Source organism: Anolis carolinensis, chromosome 4 (assembly GCF_035594765.1).
Source record: "Anolis carolinensis isolate JA03-04 chromosome 4, rAnoCar3.1.pri, whole genome shotgun sequence".
In the NCBI taxonomy this organism is placed as follows: Eukaryota; Metazoa; Chordata; class Lepidosauria; order Squamata; family Dactyloidae; genus Anolis; species Anolis carolinensis.
Window position 1 is genome coordinate 211379491 of NC_085844.1, and position 26145 is coordinate 211405635.

Here is a 26145-nt window from a genome sequence, read left to right on the forward strand (position 1 = left end):
TACTTAAATATTGCTAATGTTTTGAAGTTTGACATCTGTCTTGGGTGTAGGAATGTTAAAAAATAGTTTCTTTGTTAGAGATCTGATGATTTTTCCCATTTTTCCTATCTCACATTATTTCTCCAAAAGTCAAGAGTTCTGATTTGTAAGCATGTAATAAAAAGCACCCCAGAATATAGGCATGTCCCAAGTACACCAAAAGGAGCTATGAGAGGATCTAAACATTACTTTTTCTTTACTTAAGGCAACTGATATGGGGGAACAGACTTAACTGATATGGGGGAACTGATATTTTTCCACATGAGATAAGTACTGGCACTAAATGTGTGCCCATTAAATGCAATTGCTTCTTTCTTTCCTGGAAACTTGCCATGTGCTAGCAGCCAATGACTCCAACTAGTATTGGTACAGAGAACATAGCTAAAAAGACCTTTCAGGAGCCTTAGAATATTGTGAACCTGTTCATCCACAAAGAGTGAGATCTACTGCTTTAGGTCTCCTCGTTGTGGCAATGGAAACCTTTCTTGGCAATGCTGCATGGTGGACAGGAGGCAAAAGACCCAAGGTACCACTAGCACACTCCCTTGAGGGGAGAACCCCATTCTAGTCTTGGATTTGTTCATTTCTGTTGAAGACAATTGTAAGGCTATTTCACGAAAATGTTTAAAGAAAAAAGTAGAGCAAGGGGAAAAAAAACCTGCCCTACCCCATTTGATGTATATAAGGCAACAATTGTAGGACATAGTACAGTAGAGTCTCACTTATCCAACATAAACGGGCCAGCAGAACGTTGGATAAGCGAATATGTTGGATAACAAGGAGAGATTAAGGAGAAGCCTTTTAAGCACCAAATTCAGTTATGATTTTACAAATTAAGCACCAAAACATCATGTTATACAACAAATTTGACAGAAAAGTATTTCAATATGCAGTAATGCTATGTAGTAATTACTATATTTACAAATTTAGCACCAAAATATCACAATGTATTGAAAACATTGACTACAAAAATGCGTTGGATAATCCAGAACGTTGGATAAGCGAATGATGGATAAGTGAGACTCTACTGTAACTTCCTCTACTATGGATTCTACCTTGCCTCTTCCCACAGCTCAGGATTAGTCTACCTACATAAGATTGCATAACTACATAAAAACATTTTAACAGCTACTTTAATTACTGTAACTTAAAAAACAATTGTACTACTTTCAGATGTAGAAAGCCAGTATGGCCATATATGGAAATTTAATCACAGCTCTACAGTGCATCACACAGTAACTAAAGTTAAAGTTCAGGCTTTTTTTAGTATGTTAATAGAACATACATTTTCTTTCCTTTGTGTTTGATGTATAGTTGAATTATTTTGTGGAGAAGTATGATTTATTACAAAGCATTTTCTTTCTTCTGGAGTCATGAATTATGCATTACACAAATCTTAATCAAGAATTTATCTCTTGAAAAATGTTGGCTTCAGTGGCAGATAGCTTTAAAAAAATTGTTTCTCTCATTAGGCAATTCAGAAAGTATTGAGAAAGTTTTCACTTTGTGAATCACTAAATTACACCCATTCGGAATCTTGTATAGAGACTTCTTTCTGTACAGTTGATTGCTTAATGGAGCAATTATCTTTGTCTATCAATTAGGATCCATTGTTAAGCAATTAAATCACACCCTTGCTCTCCGGAGAGCTCTTGTTATATTGAAATGGTAAACAAGCTAATCAGGCTCTCTTTAGTTCTACACACTTTACCCTCATGAGTTATATAGCTTTCTATTTTCTACTCTATGGATGCAGAAATATAAATTTTCACGCGTGTTCTTTTCGCATGCATATCATACCAATGTAGATGAGACATATGCATGGCCAAATAACTTTCCCTAATTCACAGTAGTGTTTGTTTCCATAACTACAAAATAAACCTGTGATAAAAATCAGTTCCATTTGTTCTAAAGTTGGTATGGTTTAGATACACTTTCTAGTGTGCAATATGACTTTCCGCATGACAGAGTCAATTTTTCTGACAAGTCAACATTGGTATCACTTGTGCCTCAAGGCTGAAAGAAACCTGGGTATGTGAGTATCCAGAGAAGAAACAATAGGTTTTGTTTGTGCTCTAACTGCCAGATTTGGAGTTGAGTAGGAAATGTTTTCCAGATCAGATTGGCCAGTCACTTTGATTTGCAGTGCCTCCCTCCCATTCATGGTTTGTAATAGTTGTTTGAATTGTCTTCATCTATTTATTTATTTTTTTGCTCAATATGATTTTATGAAGCTGGTGGATGGATAGGGTCTTTTTTCTTTCTGCATTGGAATGTACTTGATTAGAATTGGGCCGGGCTGTGGCGCAGCTGGCTAGTAACCAGTTGCAATAAATCACTGCGGGTCGGGTTAGGTCTGACCATTAAATAGCCCGGCTTGCTGTTTACCTAAGCAGCCCGAAAGACAGTTACATCTGTCAAGTAGGAAATTTAGGTACACTTTATGTGGGAGACTAATTTAACTAATTTACAACACCATAAAACTGCCAGCAACAGTGGAAAGGAATGAGGAAGTACAGCACTCAGTGTCACTCGTGGATGGTGAAGCAACAGCTCCCCCTGTGGCCAGAATCAAGCATACTCTCATGAAGCTGGAAATGTTAAAAAATGTCTCTGTGTGTGTCTATACTGTATGTTGTTTGTCTTATGGCATTGAATATTTGCCATATATATATTCATTTTAATCCGCCCTGAGTCCCCTTCGGGGTGAGAAGGGCGGAATATAAATACTGTAAATAAATAGAAGCTATTATTTCCTCATAGCCCTGATTCCACAAATAGAAAAATAGATAGTTCTGAGGTGGGAATAGACAAGATTTAAATAGTAGTTAATAGTATGAACATTTCTGAGCCAGAATACAAGTTATATGATTGGGACTAGAGAGGAAAACCAAATTCTCAGGATGCCACAGAAGAGTAATCCACTTTCTTTAGCTATAAGACATGCACTCTTCTGGATTCTTACTCTATCTTAATAAATCAGAGGAGTGGAGTGAAAAGTATCATTAGGTGTAGGAGTTTTCTTCTAGGAGCTTTCTAATACAAAATAATATAAATTAATAGAATGCCTACATATTATTAAAGGCAGATAGTGGCAGTGTTTATTACCATGTGATACAGATTGTGTATCCCTTATCTGAAATATAAATGCTCCAAAATAATCCACATGGATGGCTGAGATACTGACACCCTTATTTTCTGGTTCAGTATACACATTTTGTTTCATACACAATATTATTAAAGATACTATGTATAAAACTACCTCCAAGTTATATGTGTAAAGTACTGTATGTATGAAGCATAAATCAATTGTGGAATTTCCAGCTCTAAGATACCTCATTACATTTATGGAAATACCCCAAAAATACCTCCAGTCCCAAGCATTTCAGAAATGGGGTACTTGACCTGTATTTATCTTGCCTCTTTCCTGGATATTTATTCTTAGTTAAAACTAAGCAGTTACCAATATGTGTACACTTTTGTTATGGTTTTTAGAATAATTTTGTTGATGCCTTGACAAAACTAAACCATTTATGAGGGTATGATGCTACACTGTAATTCCATGTTTTTATATATAAGGGATGTTGACTTGCCCTGGAAATAACTTTAAATTAACAATGTCTAAGAACCACTTCTCTGTTCTGAAGTATGGTTCCTGCATTAAGTATGATAGATGATTAGGGCTTCATAAATGACTATAATGGTGCAGAACCTAAGGAAGAAAAAAGAAATTTCATGAATACTTAAGAAAAAATATTCTCAGTGACAATAGTTGTTGCTTCTTAATATTTCTCTAGTAGCCTTAGGAAGGAATAAGAAGTATTTAAATTAGATTTAAAGCATTTCTTTATTATGAATGATAAGACCAGAGCTTATACTAGCCATAACTTTGCTGCAATTTTACTATTGACTGTAATCCATTCTGATAATTGTTTAATAACAAATATTTAAACATCATTGGCTCCTTTATTTAGTATTTTGCTTTTATATAATCCTTATTTCCCACACATAATCTTCTCTATGTTGTGTCTGACAGTACCTATATCATGATAGAATGCAGGACCGGTTCATCATGGAGGCTGTTGAAGCCGCCGCTTGGGGCGCAGCCCCTGGGGGGCGCTCTCTGGGCAGCGGCGGCAGCAGCGGCGACCATCGGGTTGCTTGCTGTGGAACGAGGAAGTCCTCGCTCTTCTCTTGAGATTTGTGAGATTTCGCGAAATCTCGCGAGAAAGCGAGGCCTTTGCTTACATAGCGAAAAAACTTAGGGCCGCCTCTGATAGAATGCTATATAAAATGCTGTAAATGTACCATAATATATAATTGTATATCATTCCTGGTGCTTGCTCTCTTTCAGAGCAGTGGTCATCAAGTCTCTGCTTCAAAACATTGCCAGAAATAGAAGAACAAATGTAATAGAATCCAAATAGATGGAAATCATATCCCTTACCCCGAATTTCCAAAAAGCTGGGCAAGGTGTTATAGGCCTCTAATTATATTTCTGCCATGAAAAAAAATCAGAAGTCAAACAGGTCTAATGGTTCCAGTTCACTGTGTGCAACAACTGTATTCCTGTTTAATTCTCATTTAGAAAGACAATACAACTCTTTCAAAATCAACTGTATGAAGGATTCAAGGTATTTGCTTACTGCTAGGTCATAATGAGATCAGTGGCAAGCTAGGCTGGATTATTCACTGTAGCTACTTAGCTGTTAGCCAGCACCAAAATGCCAGACTGGCTGGTAGTTTCCTCCCAGCAAAAGTACTGCTTTAGTATAATTTAAACACTGATCATTAGAACATGATGCACATATTCTTTCACTAATTCTTTGGTCCTTTGAATATACCTTATTAAAACTATTTAAAGAGACAGAGGAATAAATTACTGTACTGTCCATTCTGAACAGTTGCTTCACTTTGTGATTCAACATGACCATACCTTCATTCCACAATAATAGCTTTCTCCAGAAGCTTGGTCTGTTGACACAATTTTAATTGTATATTACGCTAATGGACTTTTCCTTATAAGTTCCCTTCATAAATCAGTTTAAGATAACATCTCTGAATATCTAAAACACTAAGAGAATTTGACACGAGTCAGGTGGGGAATTTCAGAGCCATCAACACTTCTATACTGAGCGAAAGAATAAATATTAATACTTAAACTGTCTACTATTCTCTATTCTCAGAATGCTGCATAAATGTTTGCTGGAGGTCTGAGTAAGCAGTGCTAATAAGCAGCAAAATTTTAAGACTGTGAACTATTAAACATCTACTTCGAAGCTCTTTAGTATAATTATGCCTCAGTTACCCTTTGTTAACCTTGATAAAGAGGGAACAGAAACCAGCCAAACAGGCACTGAGTGCATAGGAAAACTTGGTGTCATGAACTGAGACATATCTGTTTTCCCCATGCATCTTTTTTCCTATTGAATCCAACTTGGAGAATGCCTCCCAAGTGTCAGCTTCAATCTGGATATAGTGTGTGCTGCACTTCCCACATGCCAACAGTGCATGGCAAAGGGACCAGTTCTCTTGATGTACATGTCCTTAAAAGCATTGTATTGTAATGTTTAAAACTGAGAGATCAGAATTCTGTTGGCACATTACAGTACTGTAATCATGCTAGCATCACTAAGAGTCGCCAGAGAAAACGTGGGTACTGTGGCCATGAAGAAAGTGAGGCATTGGAGAAATTAGCTCTTTGGATTTTTATTTTTGTTTGTTTTTTCTAGTGAATTGATTTGCCCTTATTAATCCTTTAATTTTATGTTCTAGAAAAACCCAGGGATTTTTCTGTTAATACCATTGATTCATAGCTTGTGAAAACCATGCTTTGTATTAGTCTTGCTGGAGTTATTCAAAGCTGGTTGTTTCCTTGGTTCTTAATCACATGAATGGGTCCGTTCATTAAAAAAAAAAAATTAATACACTTTAGCTCCTCAATATTTGAGATTCTTAGTTTTTGGTCAGGTCACCAGCACTTAGTAATAGGCATAACCTAAAAAAATCTCTGATGGGGCCTCCAGTAGTGTTATCAGAACAACCATCATTATGGTTTAACTAATATTTACACATTTTTGACATTGGATTTTTTTTAAAGAAAATAATAGGCAGTATAATTAGCAGTATGTGAGCTGTACAAGTCCTGTCTTCTGTTGTTATCTATACCAGGAGCATTCTATATTTTACCAATAACATCTCAGCATAAACTATAGCCTGCAACCCCTTCCACAGCAGGAACAGTGAGTTTTCACAAAGATTTTATCATAAGTTGTGCTATCTGCTTAACATGGAAATCTCATAAAAATAACTTCTTGTCAATTCATGCACATTTAAACTCTGCCTTCTGCCCTTGAGTAACTAAAATATGTCACCTGTAAATCAGTCTCAAGCAAAATAGCATTCTTCCTGACTCAGACAAGACAATTAATGGTCTGAAGGCCATTTATAATTGCATAGCTTTATGTCTTCCCTGTCATTTTCTACCCCATCTTTACTGGTACTGTTTTATCTTTTCCCCACAACAACACCCTATTGTAGAAAACCTATCAGTTCCATTCAGGATTTAAAAAATAATTCAAACAATGTTGAATCAGTGATTCACAAAGTTGGTCAGGAGTAAAGTTGTTGGGTTAAAGAAATTTCTTAAGTTGACAAGTGATACTCAGCAGCACTAACAGCTTCAATGTCTACACTGTTGCCTACAATGAGTTTGGTTCAACATTAAGCTTTAAATAACACACTTCAAGTTCATGATAGAAAAAGACATCTCACTTGTAGCTGTGCATCTAAATTGTTACACTAATTCAGAGTTAAGCTGCATCTATGGGCCATGTTTGACAAACATTTCTACATGCATATTCCTTGGGTGAATTCTCATGGTATCTCCTTTTATGCAGCAATCACCTTAGTAGGTGGCATCCTGCTAATATTTTCTGTGCCAACTAGTACAATGGGGAAGAAACGAAAAAGCATTATGTCAATTGCATCAGTAGCAGTTCTCTGTGTTACTACATCCTTATGAATGGCCTTCTAAGGCCAATACAAGGACTTTTATTTCTCCACACAATGTTATCTAGTAGACATGGGCTCAGTTACTGTTTCATCCATTTCATTTGTGTTTCTGTACCGTTTTGTTTATCCGGAATGCACAAAATGGTACACCCCCCTCCTGTTCGGAAACACCAGTGAAACGAATGAGAAATGGGAATGGTAAGTGTTTGTCATCTGATTTTAGTGCCTGCCAAGGCTGCAGGCCCTGGGAGGCACAGGCACTTCTCTCTTTTTCCCCCTTAACTGTGTAAAGCAAAGGAAAAAAGCCTTACTGTAACTCCATTGATGTGTGTGAACATAGCACATTTTCAGGGTCTGGCATGTGCAGGTGTTTTGGCCCTGCTCACCACTCTCCTTGGAAAAAGGCTGCATGTGGCGAGCAGGCCTACCAGTAGGCCCTGAAGTGGAGCACCAAAATATCACATCTTACTCGGCGCTCTGCTCCAGACTGAACGCCAAATGCATCTTCAAGGTCTGAAGCAGAGTGCCGAGTAAAATGCGCTATTTCGATGCTCTGCTTCAGGGCCTGCTGGCAGGCCTGCTCGCCAGATGCAGTCTTTTTCCAAGGAGAGTGGTGAGCAGGCCCAAAATGCATGTGAGTGCCAGACCCTGAAGATGTGTTGTGTCCACACATGCTGATGGAGTTACAGTAAGGTTTTTTTCCCCCTTTGCTTTACACAGTTAACCGGGGAGAAGAGAGAAGTGCCACACCTCCCAGGGCCTGCAGCCCTGGCAGGCAGGAAAAAAATTAGTTTTGTTTCGGACTACCAATATGGGATCAGTAATTGGTGAATAGCAATGCCAAATTGAATCTCCTGTTTTCAGTCTAAACTAGCTCAGTCTTTTTTTTTTATCTCAACCTGTTGGAAGAGATTATATATGTTTGTGAAGCTTTTTGGTTTGTTTGTTTGCCAAAGCATAAATATTACTTTTCTTTCAACTCTCACTCTCCCCTTTTGCCTTTCCTTCTTTTTTGGAATCAAGCACTGGCCACAGAAGAAAGCAATTGAAGCCAATTAAGCCAGTTTCTCTTTGGCTGTTTCATTCTCTGACTCCACCTTTTGAACTGTTTTAAGAATTGTTCTAAAAGCTTTCTTTAAAGAACATGTTTTAATTAGATTTATGCCATCTGCAGAATATTTAGGTTTTTAAAAATCCTACACACATCTTCAATCAATTTTGTATGTTTCCCTGGCTTTTCTGTTGTCCAAGTTTTTCTAATACCTAGCTCTATTTCTCTTTATTAAAAACATATGTGGATAACATGTATATAAATGGTGGAGGGCAGGGGGGCTTTGTTTCATTGCTCCTTTCTTTTGTTTTCAGTATCTGCTGCCATAGTTAGGTCAGCCAAACTCAGTTTTGATGAAATTCACTCAAGGCGATACATATATATATATAGAGAGAGAGAGAGGGGGGGGGGAGGGAGAGGGAGGGGGGGAAGACATGGCCTTTTAAAGATCATAGCTTTTTGGAAAACCAGGAATCTCCATAGTTTTTTGGAAGTGTGATCCTTTTGGAGATTAATTGGTATCCACACTATTTGGAATAATAACCTTTTATAAAATACGATCTTCCTAAGAAGAGTTACATACTTGTTTGAGTGAATCTTCTCCTTAATGGTAAATATGTAATAGTATTTGTGCAAGGCAAATTAGGCTTCTCAGTTATTAGAGTTGATATGCCTGGTTGTCTCTCTGAACTGTTAGGAACAAAGATTTGCCAATCCACAAAATATATAGCAGGTCTTCAGAAGTGTTATTTCAGTTGCCCAAAAAACATCTACTCCCACATAAAATATATTGGTTTTTAAATCATGCTCACAAGAGGCCAAAAATAAATAGTCTTCCTTAAAAGTAGCATAGTTGATTTACTTAACAAACTACATGTATTCAGCATATAAGTACATTTCTTATTGGTTGATAGTTTAAATAATGTGTTCTCTAAAACAGTCTGTTTTAGTCTCTTCTTTGTTGCATACAGGCTAACAGTCTTTAATACATTACTGAACACTGACTCAATAAAAACTGACTGCTCACTGCAGCATACTGACACTACCAACTGCACACTGTATACTGCTGACTTCATAAACTATACTGTACTGACTTCTAATGCAAACTGGCTTCGAAAATGGAGTCTGTCTTGAATAGTCCCTGATCTGATCATATTGTCTGCAGTCCCTCCCACAACCTCAAACAACATAGAGTTTTTAAAAAGATTTAAAAACATGGCTCTTCCGTTGTGCTTTTGGAGAGTAACTGTCATATATTCCTTCTTGTTACTCCCCTCCAACATCTATCCTCTAGACCAGAGGTCCCCAAACTAAGGCCCGGGGGCCGGATGCGGCCCTCCGAGGTCATTTACCTGGCCCCCGCCCTCAGTTTTATAATATAATATATTGTATATACATATAATATTGATAATAGTATTATAATGTAATACAATATAACACTAAAAATAATACCATATAATAATATTAATTATATATTCTATATTACATATAATATCATTAATAATATTACAGTATAGTGGTATAGTTCAATATAGTAATATATAATGCTAATATTGTGCTATGGTAATAATATAATATATTGTATGTACATATAATCTGTAAGCCACTCTGAGTCCCCTTTGGGGTGAGAAGGGTGTGATACAAATGTAGTAAATAAATGCAGTAAATAAATAAATAATAAATAAATACATTTTAGACTTAGGCTAGCCCACAGTCTGAAATGACTTGAAGGCATGCATACAACAACAACAACAACAACAACAACAACAACCCTAATTAACTTGACTATCTCATTGGCCAGAAGCAGGAGTACACTTCCCATTAAAATCCTGATAAATGTATGTTGGTTAAAATTATTTTTATTTTTAAATATTGTATTGTTCTTTCATTGTTGTTGTTGTTTTTGCACTACAAATAAGACATGTGCAGTGTGCATCAGAATTTGTTTGTATTTTTTTTCCAAATGATAATCCGGCCCCTCAACAATCTGAAGGATTGTGGACCGGCCCTCGGCTTAAAAAGTTTGAGGACCCCTGCTCTAGACTGTTCCACTTTCGTATGTCCCTGTTCCCCGTGGTTTTTATTCCTTTGTCTCTCTCACCCCGAGTTTTATCTTTGTGTTCATGCGGCCCGCCCTTGTTTTTACTGTTTCTTTGACTTTGTGTTGTAATGTATATTATTATCTATTGTATTGTTTAATTGTGCTATGATATGTTGTTTTTATATTTTGTTATATTGTATTGCTCTGGGCATGGCCCCATGTAAGCCGCCCCGAGTCCCCGTTGGGGAGATGGTGGCGGGGTATAAATAAAGTATTATTATTATTATTATTAAGTTGGCTTGATCTCAGCCAGTCAAACCAACTCCTAGTCCCATCTTGATACGTTAGTCTTCAAAAGATTTCTTCTTTGAACGATGTCCTCTTGTCTTGACCCTGCTTTCTGCAAGATGACAACTTATGAGCACGCAATCATCCTCCTTCGATGTTCAGTAGAAGTTTTCTCAGTGGTGCCCTGTAGAGGGTTATGAAAAGCCCTGAGTTACGAACATCCAACTTAAAACAAACTCTTAGTTAAAATGGGGGTGAGATGATGAGAGGTGAGAGAAATCTACCCCTCGGAAAGGAAAATCTCCTAAAAGAGTTATCATGAGGAAAAGGTGTCTCCACTGAAGATTTATCACCAATCCTTGTTTCCACAATGAACCAAATTTTTCAAAATCCAATTATCCCAAGGACAGAAAGTGAGATGAAATCTTCTGAACAGCAAAACAAACTCCACAGGGATGTTAACCCTTCCTATAGTGTGTGTGTGTGTGTGGAGTTACACTTTAAAATTTACCTGTTCCTACTTATAAACAAATTCAACTTATGCACAAGATTACAGAACCTATCTTGTTCATAACTTGGGAACTGACTGTATCGGTTTCATTTCATTAGATTTAGAATCCTTTAAAAGTAGCGAAACAGTCTCAGTATTTATGATTGACTGTCTGATATTTTTTCCTGCAAAACTGATTGTTGATCCTCTTCCCTTAAGTCATGAACATTTCTACCCAAAAATAAAACCAGAAAACACCAGGAAGTGCAACAAGCCAGATTTATGTAACGTTTCTCTGCATCTGTGATAGCAGACAATATTTCTGAGCTCATGTTAAGGACAGGGATGTAGAGGTTGAACGTAGATCACTTCAGAATGAGCTGCCAGTCAGTTTTTCATATTGTTTCAGAAACTTAAGAGAGGCAAGAGCAGACAGACTTCAAAATTATAAAGGTGGTTGGCTGAAAGAATAGCCAAGTTCACTCTTTGAATGTAATTTCTCAGATCTCATTCTCCTTCTCCTTAAATCATTTTACAGATTATGGGAAATTGTCAGCTCTGCCTCTTTATGTTAGTGCTGGTCTAACCCCAGGGAACTGTTTTTTGATTGGACTTCTTTCTGAGTCAAAACTCCCACACACACAGTTGTGGGATAATGAGTCTGCTGTCTCTTTTGAAGCCATTTGACCCTTCCAGTAATGATGTTGCAGAGGAAAATAAAGGTGGCAAAATCTTTTTTAAACCTGTCATCTTTTTTTGACTGTCAATTTCTTGTGGGATTCCTCTTGTTCTCTTCAATAACCTATGTTTCCCAAGTTTTTTCTGGGGGATGGATAATTTCGGATTATTTATTTATTTATTTATTTGCCCTATTTATACCCCTCCTTTCTCTACCTCGAAGGGGACTCAAGGCAGCTTACATATGGCAATTATTCAATGCCTTAAAACACATATAGAACATAAAGCTTTAAAAAATCAAAATGAATATATATTAAACATTTAAAACATTACATCAATATTAAAATCTCGCCATCTAGAAATCATAGTCCAAGGCCATTCTGAAGTCATTGCATATATTCCAAATCTATTATTGTATCAAATCTATTGTTGCTCTAAAACAATCCTCCATATGTGACTTTACTTAGTTTTTCCCTCTCTTTCTGGGTTTCTCCACAGCTAGCAGTGCATGTTTTCATTCTTTAACATGAAATGTGTTTCTGTAAATCCCTAATTCACCATTCAAATGAGGTTTATTTATTTATTTTATTTATTTCCAACATTTATATCCCGCCCTTCTCACCCGAAGGGACTCAGGGCGGCGTACAAAATTGGCAACAATTCGATGCCTACACATAATTAAAACAGCAATGAAAATCCAATTAAAACAATATAAAAAATATAAAACATATGATTAAAATCCATTCATCCAAAAAAAGGTTGTCACTCTTGTGTACGAACAAAAGTGTGTTAAAGTGTTCTACATTGCTTTGTAGTTGATGTGTGTACATGTTACAGGAGCCATAGAATCATAAGTTGGAAGAGACTGTGGGGGCTATCTAGTCCAGCCCCCTGCCATATAGAAAAAGCATAATCAAAGTACCATCCAGGCTCTGTTTAAAAGCCTCCAAAGAAGGAGCTTCCACCCTCTGAGGCAGTGAATTTCACTGTGGAACAGGTCTTATGTCAGGAAGTTCTTCCTAATGTTCAGGTAGAATCTCCTTTCCTATAATTTGAACCCATTGATCCGAGTCCTAGTCTCCAGGACAGCAGAAAACAAGACTGCTCCCTCTTTCTTATGACAGCCTTTCAAATATTTATACATGGCTATCATGTCTTCTCTCAACCTTCTCTTCTGCAGGCTAAACTTACCCACCTCCCTAAACTACTACTCATAGGGCAGTGGTTTCCAGACCTTGGATCATTTTAATTGCCCTCCTCTGGACACATTCCAGTTTGTCAATATCTCTCTTCCATTATTGTGAGGTCTGGCCAAAACAGAATAGAGGGGCCCCATTACTTCTCTTGATCTAGACACTGCACTATTTTTGATACAGCCCAAAATCCCATTGGCTTTTTAAACTGCTGCATCACACTGTTGGCTCATGTTCAACTTGATGCCCACTAAGACTCCAAGATCTTTTTTACGTGGACTGTTGATGAACCAGGTGTCACCCATCTTCTTATCTTTGCATTTCATTTTTTCTGTCTAAGTGAAGTAGTTTCCATTTCTCTTTGTTGAAATTAATTTTGTTAGTTTTGGCCCAGCTGTCTAATCTATTATGGTTTTTTAAAATTCTGATCCTGTCTTATAGAGTACTAGCTTTGCCCGGCCACGCGTTGCTGTGGCTTATGGGAATAATTTGTTGGCCAGGTGGAATAGTAGTGAATAGCCTTGCAGCCTCGAAGCCTGGCCGTTTTGTGGAGTAGCTGGAGTAGCAGCCTTAATCAAAGAGCCGATTTGAAGCCTGGGTACTTCCTTAATAGGGGAATCCTTGTTTGGCAAGGTTGAACTGGAGTGAATAGTCTTGTAGCTTAAAAGTCTGACCGCTTTCTACATAGGGCATCCTTTGTAGGCCTGGTTGTATGGGACAGAGTAGTCTTGTGGCTTCAGAGCTTGGAGGTTTTCTAGCTTGCGGAATCCTTGGTTGGCCAGTTTGAATAGCAATTAATAGTTTCAGTGTGGCAGGTATGAATGCTGCAATTAACCACATTGATTAGCATTTCATGGTCTTGGAGTTTCAAAGTCTGTTTGCTTCCTGCCTGGGAGAATCCTTTGTTGAGAAGTGTTAGGTGGGCCTGATTGTTTCCTTTTTGAAATTCCCAATTTGCCTGGTTTCCGAGTGTTGGTCTTTATTTATTGTCCTGGTTTTAGAGATTATATTGTTCTGTATTATTATACCATAGTAATTATTTCATATTACAATAGAGTTTGACTTATCCAACATTCGCTTATCTAATGTTCTGGATTACCAAACGTAGTCTATCTTTTAGTAGTCAATGTTTTTGTAGTCAATGTTTTCAATATATTGTGATGTTTTGGTGGTAAATTTGTAAATACAGTAATTACTACATAGTATCACCGAGGATTGAACTACTTTTTCTGTGAAATTTGTTGTATAACATGATGTTTTGGTGGTTAATTTGTAAAATCATAATGTAATTTGACATTTAATAGACTTTTCCTTAATCCCTTCTTATTATCCAACATATTCGCTTATGCAACGTTTTGCCGGGGTGTTTATGTTGGATAAGTGAGACTCTACTGTATATTTATAATATATTATCTGCTTAGAACTGGATTATATGAGGCTTCTTCTACACAGGTATATAAAATGTACATTGAAGTGGATTATATGGCAATGCGGACTCAGATAACTCAGTTCAATGCAGATATTGTGGGTGATTGTGCCTTGATATTTTGGGTTATATGGCTGTGTGCCATGTAAACCAGAATATCAAGGTAGATAATCCACATTATCTGGTTTGAAGTGGATTATATGGTAGTGTGGAGTCAGATAACCCAGATGAAGGCAGATATTGTGGGTTATTTTGTTTTGATATTATGGGTGTGTGGAAGAGTAGTAGGGTTCCCATGACCAACTGAACATACTGCAGGCATTTAGGGGAATGGATTTTGGTTTTGGGAGTTGTAGTTCAGTTGCTGGAGAAAGCACTGAATCCAATTGAGGTAAGATCTGGAACAAACTTGGCACACACACAGACCCAGCATAGCCAACTGTGCATACAGGCCTGGTTTGGGGGTGACTGACCTCGGATCTGGGAGTTATAGTTCACCCTTATGTAGAGAACCCTGAACACAGCCGAGGACGGATGTGCAATAAACTTGGTCCAAAGACCCAACATGGCCAGCTGCAAATACTGGCAGGATTTGGGGGGTGATTGCCCTGGGAATCTGGGAGTTGTAGCTCACCTTTATCCAGGCAGCACTGAACCAAGCACCACAGGGTTTCCAAGATAGTAGTAAATCCAAAAAAGCGCCTTCTTTGGGTTGGGGGCTTTGAAGGGAGAGGGAGGGCTTTTGGGAGAGGGTGCCTTGGCCACAGAAAAGCAGAGTCGTCACCCTTTCCCCACCTCCCTTCTTCAGCCGAGTGGGGTTCCTTTTGTGTCGGGGAAGGAGAAGCAGGAGAAGCGGCTCTTCCATCCTCTCGCCCCTTACTCGAAGGAGGCTGCCTCCCAGAGGGGACCCCGCCCTACACCGCCCCAAAGTTAGAAACACGGCGCCTGGCCCTTTAAGAAGCAGCAGGAGCGTTGTCAGCATTGCTGTGAGTTTTTCGGGCTGGATGACCATTTTCCAATTAGCATTCTCTCCTGACGTTTCGCATGCTTCTGTGGCAAGCATCCTCAGGGGTCTGTTGGAAGTGAGGGCAGAGGAGAGAGACTCTGGGACTCCATGGCACTCTCCTCTTTTCCACTCCTAGTTTGAGGATGTTGTGTGGGTTGAGCAGGCGCACGACTGTTGAAGGTGATGGTGGCGGCAGGAATCGATGTTTGGAACGTTGAGGAAGGGGCTTGTGTGTCTGTTGTGCGCATGCGCCACTTAGTGTCCGGTGCATGTGCTGTTTGATTTGTGCGGTTTTTGGGCTGTTTTGGGGCCGAATTGTGTCGAAGATGTTGGGTTTGTCGTTAGGGACCTAGCGGCAAGGCCGCTGGGTTCCGTTGTCAAATTTGGATGTATAGTTTTGTTGCTACCTTCACGGTGGCCAGTTTTTCTCTCTTTTATATATATATAGATTAGCTATTCTTCCCAATTTGGAGTCTTCTGCATACTTGATAACCATGCTCTCTAAATCTTCATCCAAGTCATAAATAAAGGTGTTGAGTGGCACTGGGCCCAAGACAGAACCCTGCAGCACCCCACTAGTCATTTCTTTCCAAGATGAAGAGTATACATTGGTGAACACCCTTTGGGTTCAGTTGCTTAAGCAATTACAGATCCACCTAACAGTAGTATTGACTAGCCCAAATTTTACTAGTTAGTTTGAAAGAAGATCATGGGAGACCTTGTCAGGTGCCTTACTGAAATCAAGATATGCTGCATCCATAGCACCCCCTGCATATACCAAGCTTATCTATCTATATATATAAAGAGTGATGGCATCAGGGCAGCGGACAAAACAACAAAACTACTGGCCCCCCAACCTCGAAATTTGACAACACAACCCATCATCCACAGCTCTAGGTTGATACAACAAAAAGAAAAATAAAGTCCTAATTACAGGGAGAGGAATAATAGTTTTTATCCAATTGCTGCCCGTTAGAAGGCTAAGCTCTGCCCACTTGGTCTCCTAGCAACCTACTCAGCCCAGGGGACAGGCACAGTTAGGCCTCACTTAGGCCTCTTCCACAGATTATCACATTTTAACTGGATTATATTGCAGTGTAGACTCAAGGCCCTTCCACACAGCTATATAACCCATTTAGAATCTTATATTATCTTTTTGAACTGGATTATCTTGACTCCACACTGCCATATAATCCACTTCAGTGTGCATTTTATCCAGCTGTGTAGAAGGGGCCACATATAATCCAGTTCTAAGCAGATAATATAACATTATCAATATACAGTAGATTCTCACTTATCCAACATAAATAGGCCAGCAGAACGTTGGATAAGTGAATATGTTGGATAATAAGAAGGGATTCAGGAAAAGCCGATTAAACATCAAATTAGGTCATCATTATACAAATTAAGCACCAAACATCATGTTATACAACACATTTGACAGAAAAAGTAGTTCAATGCTCAGTAATGCTATGTTGTAATTACTGTATTTACAAATTTAGCACCAAAATATCACAATGAATTTAAAACATTTACTACTAAAAGGCAGACTGCGTTGGATAATCTAGAACATTGGATAAGCGAATGTTGGATAAGTGACATTCTACTGTAATATGAAATAATTACTGTGGTAATCCAGTCCAACCCAATTCTGCCATGGAGGACACAATCCAAGCACACCCAACAGATGGCCACCCAGCCTCTCAATAATAATAATAATAATAATAATAATAATAATAATAATAATAATAAGAAGAAGAAGAAGAAGAAGAAGAAGAAGAAGAAGAAGAAGATGATGATCATACAATCATAAGGTTAGGAGACACCCCTAAGGATCATCCAGTTCAACTTCCTTCTACCATGCAGGACTACACAAAACAAGCACTCCTGACAGATGGCCATCCAAGATCTGCACAGTAATACTACAAATCGAATCATAGCATCAGACAGTTCGGAGACACCCCTAAAGGCCATCCAGTCCAACCCAATTCTGCCAACAACAACATCATACAATCCTAAGGTTTGGAGTGACCCCTAAGGATCGTCCAGATCAACTTCCTTCTACCATGCAGGAGGACACAATCCAAGCACTCGTGACAGATGGCCATCCAGCCTCTACATAATAATGATGATGAAGATGATGATGATGATGATAATAGCATAGAATCCAAGAGTTTGAAGAGGTCCCTAAGGGCCATCCAGCCCAACCCTTTCTACTATGCAGCAGGACACAATCCAAGCATTCACAACACATGGACAACGTATAAATACTATACAATACTACACAGGGACATAGACCCCCTCTACCCTCACCACTTTCACAGTACACAAACAACCAAATGCATACTAAACATAAAGACAACTATACAACAGACATCCAATACCACCACTACATCAACAAGTTCTCACCAACACCACCAGACAATGCCACAGCAACGCGTTGCCGGGCACAGCTAGTAACTCTATAGAAAAAAGAGATAAGATTAGCCTGGCATGACTTGTTTTTGAGAAATCAATAATTTATTTATTTCCAACATTTATATCCCGCCCTTCTCACCAGAAGGGACTCAGGGTGGCTTACAACAATGGCAGTAATTCGATACCTACACAAGATCAAACTTACACAGTACATAAAATCAATTCAAACTATTAAATACAATATAAAAATTTTAAAACAAAAAGTCAGATCCATTGATGTTGCCTCTTCTCCATGCATACATACATAACTCCTTTGTGTCCTGTGCAACAAGAAAGGTAGGATATATACTAAATACAGTTAATTAATAGGAGGGGGAAGCCTCTTCTAAACTTGCCTTTAATACTGAAACTTTTATGAACCATAGTTTTAATTGATTCACTAATTTCAGGCTGTTTCAGTGCTTGAGGCAGGCTTAAAAGTCATAGGAGTATCACTTAGAAGTTTTAAATCACTGGACATCAGAACACCCAGTGGCAGCAGAATGATCTATGGCAATTCAACTTTAATGTTTTGATGATAATCTATATATATAAAAGGATAAAGTTGCGGGCGCAGTGACTATAACAACAAAACTAAACATCCCAGAAATACGAAACTTGGCAACACAATGCAAAAGCCTTGCCTCCCGGTTACAACAACACAACCACACCACAAAACCACAATCCGGACCCACAAAACTCACAACAACACATCATGACTATAACAACACAACTAAACGCCCTAGAAATACAAAACTTGGCAACACAACGCAAAAGCCTTGCCTCCCGGTTGTAACAACACAATCACACCACAAAACCACACTGGACCCACAAAACTCACAACAACGCATCATGACTATAACAACACAACTAAACACCCCAGAAATCCGAAACTTGGCGACACAATGCAAATGCCTTCCCTCCCAGTTGTAACAACACAACCACACCACAAAACCACAATCCGGATGCACAAAACTCACAACAAAGCATCGTGACTATAACAACACAACTAAACGCCACAGAAATACGAAACTTGGCACACAACTAAATGCCCCAGAAATACAAAACTTCACAACACAACGCAAAAGCCTTTCCTCCCAGTTGTAACAACACAACCACACCACAAAACCACAATCCAGACCCACAAAACTCACAACAACGCATTGTGACTATAGCAACACAACTAAACTCCCCAGAAATACAAAATTTGACAAAACAACGCAAAAGCCTTGCCTCCCGGTTGTAACAACACAATCACACCACAAAACCACAATCCAGACCCACAAAATTCACAACAACGCATCATGACTATAACAACACAACTAAACGCCCCAGAAATACGAAACCTCGCAAAACAACGCAAAAGCTTTGCCTCCCAGTTGTAACAACAAAATCACACCACAAAACACAATCCGGACCCACAAAACTCATAACAATGCATCGTGACTATAACACCACAACTAAACGCCCCAGAAATACGAAACTTGGCACACAACTAAACGCCCCAGAAATACAAAATTTGACAACACAACGCAAAAGCCTTTCCTCCCGGTTGTAAGAACACAACCACACCACAAAACCACAATCTGGACCCAAAAAACTCACAACAACGCATTGTGACTATAACAACACAACTAAACCGGATGGCCATCTGTCTGAGAGGTTTGGGTGGGTTCTTCCTCCATGACAAAAAGAAAGAAAGGGGTTGGACTGGATGCAAACTACAAATTCCAGCACCCCATGGCATGGAGTCCATGCATTTCAATTAGAGGCCTCTTCCTTCTCCCTTTCCCCGCCATCCAACCCATTGACCCAGTTCCATGGCTCCACAGGCAGGAAAGGCTGGGACGGATAGAATGAAGGAAGGAGGGAGGGAAGGGAAGCGAAGGAACGCCAAGGACAAGAGCCCTCCCTCTCTGCCCGGAAGGCCAAGAGCAAAAGGGAGAGAAAGACCATTGATCAGGTTATATTTACCCTCCTTTCTGACCAGTGTGTTCTTATCAGCGAGCTCAGGATCGGAGCAGAGAAAGGGAACAGCATAGGAATAAAGGAAACAAGGAGAGCACCCACTCTATCTATCCATCCACTCATCTATCCATCCACTCACCCACTAATAATAAACACCTACACAGGCAAGAATGAGCCATGCACTGAGTCTACAAAGCAATTCAGTGCTCATCCACCTCCCCAATCCCTACATTCACACTTGGCCTCCAAAAAAACAATTCCAATAATAACAATGACAACAATAAGAATCAACACCATCACAGGCAAGAAACAGCCAGACACTGAGGCTGAGAGGCCAGTCAGTGCTACACTGGGCCTCCAAAAAACAATACAGTAGCATCTAACTTATCCAGCCTTCATGACCACTACAACAACAACAATAATAAACACCTACACAGGCAAAAAAAAAAGATTATTGTACCACAATAACATGTAAACCACACTCAGCAGAATCAGACATCACGATTAACAACAAACCAAAGACAACAGGGATCTCAAGCAATTATCAATCAACACAAAAATTGAAGACGGTAACAGACTTCAAATACTACTACTACTAATGTGAGTATAAAGAAGGGTGGAGATCACAGCATAAATACAACCTAATGTACACTGACCAACACCACCAGACTAAGCCACAGCAACGCGTGGCCGGGCACAGCTAGTCTATATATATAAAATGATAAAGTTGTTTGCGCAGTGACTATAACAACAAAACTAAACATCCCAGAAATACGAAATTTGGCAACACAATGCAAAAGGCTTGCCTCCAGGTTACAACAACACAACCACACCACAAAACCACAATCCAGACCCACAAAACTCACAACAACACATCATGCGATAAAAACACAACTAAACGCCCCAGAAATACAAAACTTGCCAACACAATGCAAAAGCCTTGCCTCCCAGTTGTAACAACACAACCACGCCACAAAACCACACAGGGCCCACAAAACTCACAACAACGCATCGTGACTATAACAACACAACTAAACGCCCCACAAATACGAAACTTGGCAACACAATGCAAAAGCCTTCCCTCCAGCTTGTAACAACACAACCACACCACAAAACCACAATCCGGACCCATAAAACTCACAACAACGCATCGTGACTATAACAACACAACTAAACGCCCCAGAAATATGAAACTTGGTACACAACTAAACGCCCCAGAAATATAAAACTTGACAACACAACGCAAAAGCCTTGCCTCCCGGTTGTAACAACACAACCACACCACAAAACTACAATCCGGACCCACAAAACTCACAAGAATGCATCGTGACTATAACAACACAACTAAACGTCCCAGAAATATGAAACTTGGCACACAACTAAATGCCCCAGAAATATAAAACTTGACAACACAATGCAAAAACCTTGCCTCCCGGTTGTAACAACACAACCACACCACAAAACCACAATCCGGACCCACAAAACTCACAACAAGGCATTGTGACTATAACAACACAACTAAACGCCCCAGAAATACAAAATTTGACAACACAATGCAAAAGCCTTGCCTCCAAGTTGTAAGAACACAACCACAACACAAAACCACAATCCGGACCCACAAAACTCACAACAACGCATCATGACTATAACAACACAACTAAACGCCCCAGAAATACAAAACTTGGCAAAACAATGCAAAAGCCTTGCCTCTCAGTTGTAACAATACAACCACACCACAAAACCACAATCCGGACCCACAAAACTGACAACGCATAGTGACTATAACAAATACAAAATTTGACAACACAACTCATCCACCTCCCCAATTCACACTTGGCCTCCAAAAAAACAATTACAATAATAACAATGACAACAACAACAACAAGAATCAACACCATCACAGGCAAGAAACAGCCAGGCACTGAGGCTGAGAGGCCAGTCAGTGCTACACTGGGCCTCCAAAAAACAATACAGTAGCATCTAACTTATCCAACCTTCATGACCACTACAACAGCAATAATAATAAACACCTACACAGGCAAAACAAAAAAAGACTATTGTACCACAATAAAAATATAAACCGCACTCAGCAGAATCAGACATTACAACAACAAACCAAAGACAACAGGGATCTCAAGCAATTATCAATCAACACAAAAATTGAAGAAGGTAACAGATTTCAAATACTACTACTAATGTGAGTATAAAGAAGGTGGAGGTCACAGCATAAATACAACCTAATGTAGACTGATCAACACCACCAGACTAAGCCACAGCAACGCAAAAGTCTTCCCTCCAGGTTGTAACAACACAACCACACCACAAAACCACAATCCGGACCCATAAAACTCACAACAACGCATCGTGACTATAACAACCCAACTAAACACCCCAGAAATACGAAACTTGGCACACAACTAAACACCCCAGAAATACAAAATTTGACAACACAACGCAAAAGCCTTGCCTCCCAGTTGTAAGAACACAACCACAACACAAAACCACAATCCGGACCCACAAAACTCACAACAACGCATCATGACTATAAACAACACAACTAAACGCCCCAGAAACACAAAACTTGGCAAAACAATGCAAAAGCCTTGCCTCCCAGTTGTAACAACATAACCACACCACACACCCACACTGGACCCACAAAACTCACAACAACGCATCATGACTATAACAAGACAACTAAATGCCCCAGAAATATGAAACTTGGCAACAACATAAAAGCATTCTCTCCCGATTGTAACAACACAACCACACCACAAAACCACAATCCGGACCCACAAAACTCACAACAGTGCATCGTGACTATAACAACACAACTAAACGCCCCAGAAATACAAAACTTGACAACACAACACAAAAGCCTTTTCTCCCGGTTGTAACAACACAACTACACCACAAAACCACAATCCGGACCCACAAAACTCACAACAACGCATTGTGACTATAACAAATACAAAATTTGACAACACAACTCATCCACCTCCCCAATCACTACATTCACACTTGGCCTCCAAAAAAACAATTACAATAATAACAATGACAACAACAACAGCAACGAGAATCAACACCATCACAGGCAAGAAACAGCCAGGCACTGAGGCTGAGAGGCCAGTCAGTGCTACACTGGGCCTCCAAAAAACAATACAGTAGCATCTAACTTATCCAACCTTCATGACCACAACAACAACAATAATAATAAACACCTACACAGGCAAAACAAAAAAAGGACTATTGTACCACAATAAAAATATAAACCACACTCAGCAGAAACAGACATTACAACTAACAACAAACCAAAGAGAACAGGGATCTCAACCAATTATCAATCAACACAAAAATTGAAGAAGGTAACAGACTTCAAATACTACTACTAATGTGAGTATAAAGAAGGGTGGAGGTCACAGCATAAATACAACCTAATGTAGACTGACCAACACCACCAGACTAAGCCACAGCAACGCGTGGCCGGGCACAGCTAGTTTCCTATAATGGTTCCTACAGCCCAGGGCCTTGTAGAAGGAATGTGATTTAATTTTCTTTTTTGAAGTTAAATATCCTTTGCATATAAAAATACTAATTTCTATTCAAATGGTCTTCAGAAAGTGTATCTGCTGTCAATGATCTGAAAAAGAGATCTTCATACAAGTTGCTTCTATACAGGATAGTCACATTAGTTGCTGGGAATTGTTTAATATGACTTATTCCAAAGAGTAGGAAAGAATATTTTTTTTCCTTTTCATGAAAAGTAGAAAATACTAGCCAATAATTTCCTCTCTCCTCCTTCCTTCCTTCCAAGAATACTTGTAGCCAGTTGTTCTGGATTTATGACAGGAACTACTTTAGGTCCTTATTTAAAATGTGGTCATTGCCAACAGCTGCAGCAATGTCAAGGGCTGGCTTTTCTTTCTAAATCAATTCATAACACAGCTGCTCACAGAAAGTTCACTTTTGTCCCAGCTTCAGCTTTAATAAACTTAATAAATAATACCATCTTGGTTATGTGGGATACAAACAAGCCAAGTTTATACAAAAATCCCAAGTATTAAAAGTCATGCTGCTTCATTGGGACTTAATTCCAAAAACAGGTGGCTACAATTGCACCATTTAGACTTTTATTTTTAAAGAAGTGGTTCATTCTTTGTGGATTTATATTTAAATGGATGTTGTGCTTGATTGCAATTTGTCTGGAATTTACATGCAATATTCTCTTACAAACTGAATTCACATGTATATGTTTCTAGCATGCGCATCACTTTTTATCTCTATCTTTTAAGACCTCTTTGAAGATGTTTCCTTTTTGAACAGTTTCTTAGTCTTACAGATCATAGTTTGCTGTAAAACTGTAATCTTTAAATTAAGTGGATTATTACCATAACTATGACATATTATGAAAAACTATTATGGAAAGGGATTAGCTCAGGAGTATGTAAAGTCCTGTAATAAATTTTTAAATCAGCTTGTGATAATTGTTTATTTTTATCACATTCAATGGAGATAAATGAGTCTTTGAACCACTTGACATAAGTTAAAGTTCGGTTTTGTCTACTACAGTAAGGAATTCTAGGATGCCGAACTTGTTATAGCTATTTATTCAAGAACATCAGAGCTTTAGGGATTTTGGAAACAAATTGTTAATCAAAACATATTTAAGAATATTGGTAAAGCTACATTTCACTTCCAAACTGTGAATAGTTTATAATGAGTCTATATGTCAGTATGATCTTAATGCTAAATTATTGATCCTAAATCTGACATGTCAGATACAAACAGTTTTTAATTACTTTTTTGGAAATTTTGGGAAAGTTGTTTCTGAGTCTCAATACTACAATATGCAAAATAAAAAAGTAATTTTTTTCCAGACTCATTATCTCAAGACACAAATCAACACTTGAGAACTCACAGCAGTTTCACATCCGAATGTGATAAGGTTAATATTGAGCTTAGTGCTTTTCATTTGAAAGTTCTTCAAATAGGTATACAAAAACAGAGCTGTTTCAAGTTGGGGTTTTCAGTGGTATGTTAAGAACTATTATCTTTACATGTATACAGTGGACCATATCAATCAATTTTGTCTGTACTATAACAGGACACAGTATTTTGGCTGTGGTTGTAAACAAAATAGACAAGTCATGATCTACTTTCTTAGGAAAGCTTTCTCTTCCCATATTCTAAAAAATTCTTCTGTTGACTGATAACAAGGTGTCACTTGGGATTTACATTAATCCCTCATAAACATCAGTGAGTAAACTGATAAATATGTAACTCTCAGGTTTAAGCAAGAGGGGAAGAGGATTACTTTTCATCTTATTTAATATTTAGTATTTAAAGCTTCCTGTGATACAGGCCTTAGTATAACAATTGCGACAACAGAAACATTTATTTTAGCGTTGCTAATCTTCGGATGTGGTAAAGGGTTAATATCCAAGATAAATACTGACCAATTTATAAGCTATACTTCTGTAAATCTACCTCAGTTCAGCATACTGAAATCCTGCAGGTAATGGATAGAAATCACAATTTCTGCACCATCCTGCTTTTGCATCTTTTGACAGGTTTCTGAAAACATTCTTTAACAGAATTCACCATTACATGTTACATCTTTGGAAAAATAGTACCTGGTTCCTGGGCCAATCTGTTCCATTTCTTCTGTTTATTGAAGAATAACTGCTTGAATAAGTATTAATCTCTTTGCTGCATATATCCATTAACAATTAAATATGCAAAGATGAGAGGTCATAATTGCAAAATGTCTTTAATTCACAATGCAAAAAGTTCTACAGATCAGTGTGTGTGTGTGTGATGGTTTTTAAAAAAAAAGTAGTATAGTTTTTTATGTTTTTATATTTGTTCACAACCTCCAGGGAATTTGTCCACTGGGTGGTATTAAAATCTTAAGTAGTGTAATAATGAAGGTCAGTCACCATAACATAAACCAGGTGTCATAAATATGCAGTACTAACAGATATGCTTATAAAAGGATTTTGACTTATAGTCATTAATGTTTTGTAGTCTGTTTAAATGTTTTTAGAATTCCAATTTAACTTTGTTGTAATTATATGGAAAATAAGAAACTGACATACCAATTAGGAATAATAATAAAGTATATTAACAGGGCCCTGGTGGCACAGTGTGTTAAAGCGCTGAGCTGCTGAACTTACAGACCAAAAGGCCCCAGGTTCAAATCCCGGGAGCGGAATGAGCGCCTGCTCTTAGCCCCAGCTCCTGCCAACCTAGCAGTTCGAAAACATGCAAATGTGTGTAGATCAATAGGTACCGCTCCGGCAGGAAGGTAACAGTGCTCCATGCAGTCATGCCGGCCACATGACCAGGAGATGTCTATGGACAACGCCGGCTCTTCGGCTTAGAAATGGAGATGAGCACCAACCCCCAGAGTCGGACACTTTACTATATTAACAGCAACATCAGGGAAGGGAAACAAACTGTAGAGGGGAGCAATAAAGATAAAATAAAATAAAACC

At 38.5% G+C, this 26145-nt stretch overlaps 1 protein-coding gene across 11 annotated transcripts in view; it reads left to right on the forward strand.

The window, feature by feature from the left end:
* Positions 1–26145, forward strand: part of ppp1r12b (protein phosphatase 1 regulatory subunit 12B) — a 183920-nt gene that overhangs the window by 131121 nt on the left and 26654 nt on the right. The window lies entirely within an intron of this gene.